This window comes from Myodes glareolus, chromosome 6, assembly GCF_982192425.1.
Source record: "Myodes glareolus chromosome 6, mMyoGla1.1, whole genome shotgun sequence".
NCBI classification, from domain to species: domain Eukaryota; kingdom Metazoa; phylum Chordata; class Mammalia; order Rodentia; family Cricetidae; genus Myodes; species Myodes glareolus.
In genome coordinates this window covers 111,776,994-111,785,027 of record NC_142031.1, presented here as the reverse complement: position 1 = coordinate 111,785,027, position 8,034 = coordinate 111,776,994, and the positions used below count along the sequence as shown (strand labels likewise).

The 8,034-nt window shown below is 44.8% G+C and overlaps 1 non-coding gene across 1 annotated transcript; it reads left to right on the top strand.

Annotated features, from left to right (window-relative positions):
- Nucleotides 1-872: 872 nt before the first annotated feature.
- Trnat-agu (transfer RNA threonine (anticodon AGU)) lies at nucleotides 873-946 on the top strand. The gene has a single exon. It is a non-coding gene; the product is annotated as a tRNA-Thr (tRNA).
- Nucleotides 947-8,034: the final 7,088 nt, after the last annotated feature.

Here is an 8,034-nt window from a genome sequence, read left to right as displayed (position 1 = left end):
TTTTTTTTTTTTTTTTAATAGCGGCCGTTTCACTCCCAGCCCTTAATGACTAAAAATAATCTTTCTTTCTTTCTTTCTTTTTTTTTTTTTTGTGACAGGATTTCTCTTTGTAACAGCTCTATCTGTCCTGGAACTTGCTTTGTAGACCAGGCTTGGCCCTGAACTCACAGAGATCCACCTGCCTCTGCCTCCTAAGTGCTGGGATTAAAGTTGTGCACCACCACCGCCCAGCTGATGAAAGATAATCTTAATATAAGTTTGGGCTTTATTTTAACTTCAAATAACTTTTACAAAAAATTATAAAGCAACAGGAAAATTCAAGGGGCTGGAGATGTGGCTAGTTGGTAGTGTGATTACCTAGTCTGCTTGAAGTCCTGGTTCCATCCCCATCCCCACAGACCAGTGTGTTGGTGCATGCCTGTAATCTCAGCCATGAGTGACTGAGTCTTAAGAACATTGGTTAGGTGATGGTCAGGGTCATACGTTCTATAAGAAAGCAGACTGATCAAGTTATGGGGAGCCAACCAGTAAGCAGCTCTCCTCTCCATGGTCTCCGCATCAGTCCTGCTTCTAGGTTTCTGCCCTGTCTGAGTTCCACCCTGACTTCCTTCAGTGATGGACAGTGATGTGGAAGTGTGAGCCAGATGAGCCCTTTCCTCCCCAGCTTGCTTTCGACCATGGTGTTTGCAGCAATAGAGACCCTGGTTAAGTTCAGACCCTTCAAGTCCAGAATTTTCCCCCCTAATGCTGGGCATGCATCAAATCCACAGCCTTTCTGCATGGTGGGTGAGTCCTTTAACCTCAAGTTCTATTTCCAGGACTACACTTAAAATGTAGCATTATTATGTCACTTTTAAATGCCTAACTTGGGCTGGGGATGTAGCTCAGTTGGTAGAGTACTTGCCTAGTACGCATGAAGTCCTGGGTTCAATTCCCAGCACCACATAAACCAGGCATGGGGCACATGCCTCTAATCCCAGCAGTGGGTGTCCTACTTAGGGCCACTGGTGCTGTGATGAAACACTGTGACCAAAGCAACCTCGGAAGGAAAGGGTTGATTTGTCTTGCTTTCCTACATCATAGTTCATCATAAAAGGAAATCAGGCCAGGTACTCTAACAGGGCAGTGACCTGGAGGAGGAGCTGATGCAGAGGCTGTCGAGGGCTGCTGTGTACTCGTGAGATACACACCTCATGGATGGCTGAGCCTGCTTTCTTATAGAACTGAGGACCACGAGCCCAGGGATGGCACTATCCACAATGGGCTGGACTGGGCCCTCCCCCATCAATCACTAAGTAAGAAAATGCCCCACAGGCTTGCTTACAGCCCAATCTTTTGGAAGCGTTCTCAGTTTGGGGTTACCTCCTGTCAGATTCATCTAGCTATGCCAAGTTGACATAAAATTAGCTAGCACACTGGATAAATTAAGAGACTAGCACTATAAATTTAAGATCTCCTCAGCTACATAGTAAGTTTAAGGCTAGAGTGGGATACACAAGACACTAAAAATAATCAGACCTATGATTTGTGCAGGCTGCGTATCTCACCTGAGTCTTCCTGACGTGATCCCTCTCGCCATTCTGCTCTCTACCTGTTCCAGATGCATCTTTCCCTTGCTAGAGAGAGCATTCCAAGCATGGGGTTGCCCTTGCAATCTCAGATTAGATATTCCTCTGCAATTTCCAGCCCTAGATACCTAGATTTTCATAATTCCCTTGAAGACATCATGGATGTGTTAAATCAATATTGGTTTGTAAGGGATCTTCTAGTACTATTTTTCTCCATGGGTTTGATATACCCGACATTAAATAGTGTATTAATTGTCTAATTTTCTCTGATGCATCTTAGAGGTGAGGACTTCATTTGGTTCACTAATATGACATGGGCATCCACAGCACTTTGGCATTGAACGGGTATCTGATAGCCTATTTAAAATATCAGGTCAGTACCCTATTCTAGACTTGTTCTGTAGTGTCGAGGATTGAATCTAAGGTCTTGAATGGTAGGCAGACACTGTACTCCTGAACTGTGTCTCCATCCTATATAATTGTGTGTATGTATGCGAATGTACATGTTCATGTGTGTGTCCATCACAGCATGACCTCAATCCCGTAGGTGCTGCCTAGAGACTCTAAAGCTCGCCCTTGCTGCTCTGGCTGCTGGGAGCAAAAGAACTGTCCCTCACACAATCAGCTGGATTGCCTGTCTACTAATATGAGCCTTTGAACACCCCACTGATAACCTGATAAACTACACAGTGATTGCCATCTTTAGGTGTATTTGACAAGCTTTGCTGGGTTCCCTCCAGCATCTAAAATGACAGGGTGAGATGGTCCAACATGAGCCAAGACTGTTTCAGATTGTACCAGACAATTTGTTGTCACAAACCGCACAGAACTTTAGATGACTGAAGCCATTTCCACACAGGTCAGAGGAGTCACACAGAGGGACTGCTGTGATTGGTACAAATAGAAGCCACTAAGGTTTTCTGTTACTGGTGTAAATGCAAACCTTCATTTGCATGTGAGATTTGCTGTTGCGCTTACCAGGTAAGTGAGATGGTGGCCCCTCCAGTGCTGCCTCCCCCGTGTGATAGCTGATTTCACTGCCCTCTTAGTTATATGTTTCTATTGCTGCGGTAAAATACCATGACCAAGGCAGCTCAAGGGAGAGTTTGTTTGAGCTTATGGTTCCAGGGGGATAAGAGTCCATCATGGCAAGGAGCATGGCAGGCTTGGTGCTGGAGCAGCAGCTGAGAGCTCACATCTTGATCCACAATCAGGAAATACAGAAGGCTAATTTCAAATGGTGTAACTTTTGAAATATCAAAGTTTACCTCCAGTGACACACTTCCTCCAGTAAGGTCACACCTTCTAATTCTTCCCAGGCACCAACTGGGAAGCAAATATTCAAATGCCTGAGGTTTATGGGGGACATCTCATTCAAACTGCCACAGTTGTCAGTTTGACTGGTTTTAAAATCAGTAAGGGAACATACCTCTCTTTGACGGGGTGTGGACGACTCAATGTATGGCACCAATCCTTGGCCTGGGCAGTCGTGGACTGGATAAAAAAAGAGAAATGAGCTGAACACCCGCATTCCTACCTCTCCACTTCCCGAGTGCAGACACTATGTGACCAGATGCCTCCCGCTGCCGCCACCATGTTGGGCTGCACTCTGTACTCTGTACTCTGTACTCTGTACTCTGTACTCTGTACTCTGTACTCTGCACTCTGTACTCTGTACTCTGTAAAGAAACCCATTCTTCCTTAACTTTTGTTTGCTAGCTGTTTTGTCCCAGTAATAATGATAATAATATTAATATTATCAGACTCCTTCAAAGAATGCTTAATGTATATTTTTAATTTCTGATATGTTAGCAGCATGGCATTAGTAAATACCATCGAGTACTTTTTAACTCGATGTCTCTATGTTAGTTTGCACAGGAAGTGTCCCCATGGGCTCAGGTATTTGAACACTTGGTCCCAGTTGGTGGTGCTGCCTTGGAGATTTAGGGTGCAGATCACTGGGGAGGCTTGGAGGTTGTATGGCCTTGCTCCACTTCCAGTCCACTCCCCCGGCTTTGTGCTCGCAGTAAAAGATGTACTCTCTCTGCTCTTGCTGCCTTGCTTCCTACCATGGAACAGAAGCGAAAATCAACTCCGTTCTCTGGAAGCTGCCTTGATTGTGGCATTTTATCACAGCAACAGGAAAAAATGATAAGAGCTACTAATTCCAAAAGCCAGTAGTCTCTGCGATATATGACTGTGCCAGGGTTTTGCCAAGTATGCATGATATAACTAATACCTTTTTTTTGTTTTGTACTTTGTTTGTTTTTGTTTATTGAGGCAGAGTTTTTCTGTGTACCCCTGACTGTCCCGGAACTTGCTCTATAGACCAGGCTAGCCTTAAACTCACAGAGATCCACTTGCCTCTGCCTCTGCTGGGTTTAAAGGTGTGCACTACCTGATGGGCCACCTTTTAGTTTTTACAGAAGTGTTAGATTGCTCTCACGTTCCTAGCATAAAGCCTTGGTGAAGGCCACTCTAGTGCCGAGAAAATTGAGGGTGGGAGAAACCTGGAGTGAATGTGCATGTGTGCTAATAACTAACATTCACACAGACATCAAAAAAATCACACTGAAACTATAGTAATTGCAATACTGTTTGACCAATAGCTTAAGTGTATTTCTAGTTAGCTCTTCCACCTTAAATTAACCCATTTCTATTATTTTATAATCTACCACGAGGCTCGTGGTTTACCTGTAAGGTTCCTGGGCATCTGTCTCCTTTGGCAGCTACATGTCTTCTCTCTGACTCTGCCTTCTTTCTCCCAGCATTCAATTTAGTTTTCCTGCCTAGCTCTATTCTGCCCTGCCATAGGCCCAAGCAGCTTCTTTATTCATTAACCAATAAAAACAACACATACACAGAAGGACCTTCGACACCAAAGAACTCCAATCCTCAGCCCAAGGGAAAACGACAAAAGTCTTCCTCTCAGGTAGACTCAGAGGGATGACAAAGCCTTCCCCTGGTCCTTCTTTCCCTGGGTGTATACAGCCTAAAGACATTGTTTACAGAGATTTTTACTCCTTGTAGTTTGAAAGAAAATGGCTCCAAAGGCAATGGTACCATCAGGAGTGTTGTGGCCTTGTTAGAGTAGGTATGGCCATATTAGAGGAATTGGGTCACTGTGGAGGCAGGCTTTGAGGTCTCATATGCTCAAGGCACGCCCAGTGAGACAGACCACTTCCTGTTGCCTGCTAGCCGAAATAGGATACTGGGCTACTTCTCTAGTATTATATCTTCCTGCACACCTAAACCTCTGAAATTGTAAGCCACCCCAATTAAATGCTTTCCCTGTAAGAGTTGCTGTGATCATGGTGCCTCTTCACAGCAGTAGAATCTGATAGCCACTCCTACTGAGATCAGCTAATCCTGCCTCCTTGTTTGTCTGTAACCCCCCCTTGTTCAGCTGTATGGAATAAATACACTGAGCTTCTGGGGTGCAGAGATTTGCCCATCAGTGAGCCTGGTCCAGCTAAGCCCAGCTTGTCTATGTACCTGTTATTTCTTCATTCCCTGGCCTCCCCAGTCAGGCCAAAGACATCATCCCCCTCACTTTTTTGAGACAGGGTATCTTACGAGCCTGGACCTCTCTCCAAGTAGGTGATGCTGGCTGGCCAATGAGACCCATGGATCCTCCTGTCTTCAATCTTCTCAGTGCAGCAATCACAAATAGGCATCATCATACCCGTTTTTAAAAATATGAGTTCTGATGATGAAACTCATGTTCTTGTGTTTGCTTTGCAAGCACTACCAGCTGAGTTACCTTCCAAACCCCTCATGTAAGTTTCTATGTGTTTAGCTTTCTGTGGTTTGAATAAGGCTCTCAAGCTGTGTCCGTGTTACAGCGTGGACCAGGAGTTTCTCATTGCTGAGATTTCATTGTAGCTATAACATTTACTAGTCCATTCCTTAGTTAATAGGTGTCCGTGCTGTTTCTAGTTCAATAAAGGTTTTCCAGAGTGGCCGTACCATTTCACATTTCCAACAATAATGTGTGAAGAGCACCAGTGCTGATGGACATGTCCTGTACAAAGATGTGACTCTGCTTATTGTTCCCATGCCCAGGTCTAGTTGGTCAATTCTCAGAGCCAATACTTGGGAAATGGGAGAAGGAAGAACAAAAATCAAATTTATTCAAGGGTCATTGTTCTGAGAAAATGATAAATTGTTTTTCTCAAAGCTCCATCTTAAAGCACTTGGGTGTGCAAAGGTATTTTTTTTTTCCCCCTGAGATAGAGTTTCCTTGTGTAACAGCTCTGGCTGTCCTGGAACTCTCTGTAGACCAGGCTGACCTTGAACTCAGATATCCTCCTGCCTCTGCTTCCCAAGTGCTGGGATTAAAGGCTTGCACCACCACGGCCTGGCTGCAAAGGTGTTTCTGAAGAGGGAAAGTAGTCTCAGGGGAAAAGATTCTGCCTAGGGGACTCGTCATTCAGGTAATGCTTTTCTCTCCTTCTCTGGAATGGGACATTATAATTGAACTCTACCTCCTCGGTCTGCTCCTGCAGTTTATTTTAATGAAAAAAGGACCCCCCCCCCAAAAAAAACCCCACATTCTCCCTTTCAATTTGTATAGTGAACTAGAATTTGACTGTGTAGCCTTGGCTAGTCTTGAACTTACGGCAATCCTCCTGTCCTTCCTCAGTGTTCAAATTACAGTCAGGCATGAACATCCCTGTATTTTTTCAGGAAATTTGACCTCTTGATAATTTATAAGCCTTCTGTGGAACTAAAGAATAAGGGCGCTACACATTCCGATGTTATCTGCAGCTTAATTTAGTCACTAAAGTGCAGCTCCTTAGAATTTAAAATGCTTGGCAAAGGAGGAAATGCAGCCTCCAGAGGAGCAGCCACTGAGATTCTAATTAATCACGGAGCAGCACACCTAAACTCAGGTGTACGTGGGACAGTTCTGTACGTCTCGTGCCTTGTGGCACGTTGTCGGTGTGGCTCTGTCTCGGGCAATACTGTCTCTGCTTTTTCAATGCTAGCTGCATCAGCCTTTCTAAATTCTCAACTTTTTATCTTAAAAAGGAGAACACCTGGCTGATGTGGGTTCATGTTCCCTGTGCTAAAGCTTTGAAATTAATAGTGTAAGCTGAGAGCAATGCTGTGTGTGTGTGTGTGTACATGTATGTGCTGTGTACATGCATGTGCTCATTTCCTTCCTTCTCCTGGGCACCAGCATTTTGTGCTTCCTGTTGTGCCATGCCTGAAAACCTGTTCTATATATTTGGCCCTTTGATTTTGTTTTAAGGGGGAGTAGTATGTTATTTTTCTATGATGTCATAAAAATAATCACAAATTTGGTGGGTGAAAACAGTTATTCCATTATGGTTCTGGAGTTCAGAAATCTGGCTGAGATCTTGGTTATCCTGGCTGAGATCAAGGTGTTGGCAGGACGTGCTCCCTCCAGAGGCTCCTGGCAGAAAAATGCATTCCCTGCCTCGTAGGACTCCTAGGGCTTCCTTCCTTTCTGGCGTGCAGCCCTCCTTTCCATTCCCGAGCTAGCAGTGCAGTGCGTCAGTCGCCCTCTGCCTCCTTCCTGCACAGACACTGTTAGTGACACTCAGTGTCAGTGCCCTCGGGTATCGGGGACAGTCTCCCCATCTCAGGATCCCTAGTCTGCAGCGTCTCTTTTGCCCCACAGATTCCAGTGATTTGGGGCTTGTTGATTTCCAACCACAGGAGCAAATGCAGTTTCTGTTCTGTCATCTTGGCTGAGAATGGGCATCTTCTTTTCAAATACACACTTTTTGTTGTTGTTGTTGTTTTGTTTTGCTTGAGACAGGATTTCTGTGTAGCCTTAGCTGTCCAGGAACTCACGCTGTAGACCAGGCTGGCGCCAGACTCACAGAAATCCACCTACCTCCACCTCTCGAGTGCTGGGATTAAAGGCGTACCTCACCACCACCACCTGGTTTAATTATTATTATTATTTTAATGTGAGAATTTGGGTGATGTATATCAGTAGGAGTGTGTGTACACAAGGCCCTGGGTTTCATCCCCACCACCAAACAAACCCTCTCTTTTTAAACATTAAAAACAAATGGTCTTTGATAAAACCCCATTCTTCCTCTTTCCTCCCTACCTCCCTTCTTTCTGCTTTTACCTCTGAGGTCTTTTTCCAATTGTATTGGTGTTAATCCCACCGGTTGAGAATAAGATGACTACTACCACAATATAAAGCCAAATTTGAAGCAAGTTTTATTTAAATACTGGCCAGGTTGGTGGACTTTGGCGAGGTCCATTCAGGGTTCCTGAGAAATGGTGACGACTCACATTTGCTGAGACTTATAAAGACACACCCATAGGCCACTCTATTTCCTATTAGGTTCAGTTAGGGCAAGTATGCATCTTGACACACTTCCTGCCCTGCACCTCTCCCACCTACAGGTTATCAAGCACATCTGGTGCCAAAGGCTCAGACAAGCCCGTTCCGGGGCTGGAACACTTGTGGCTTGTT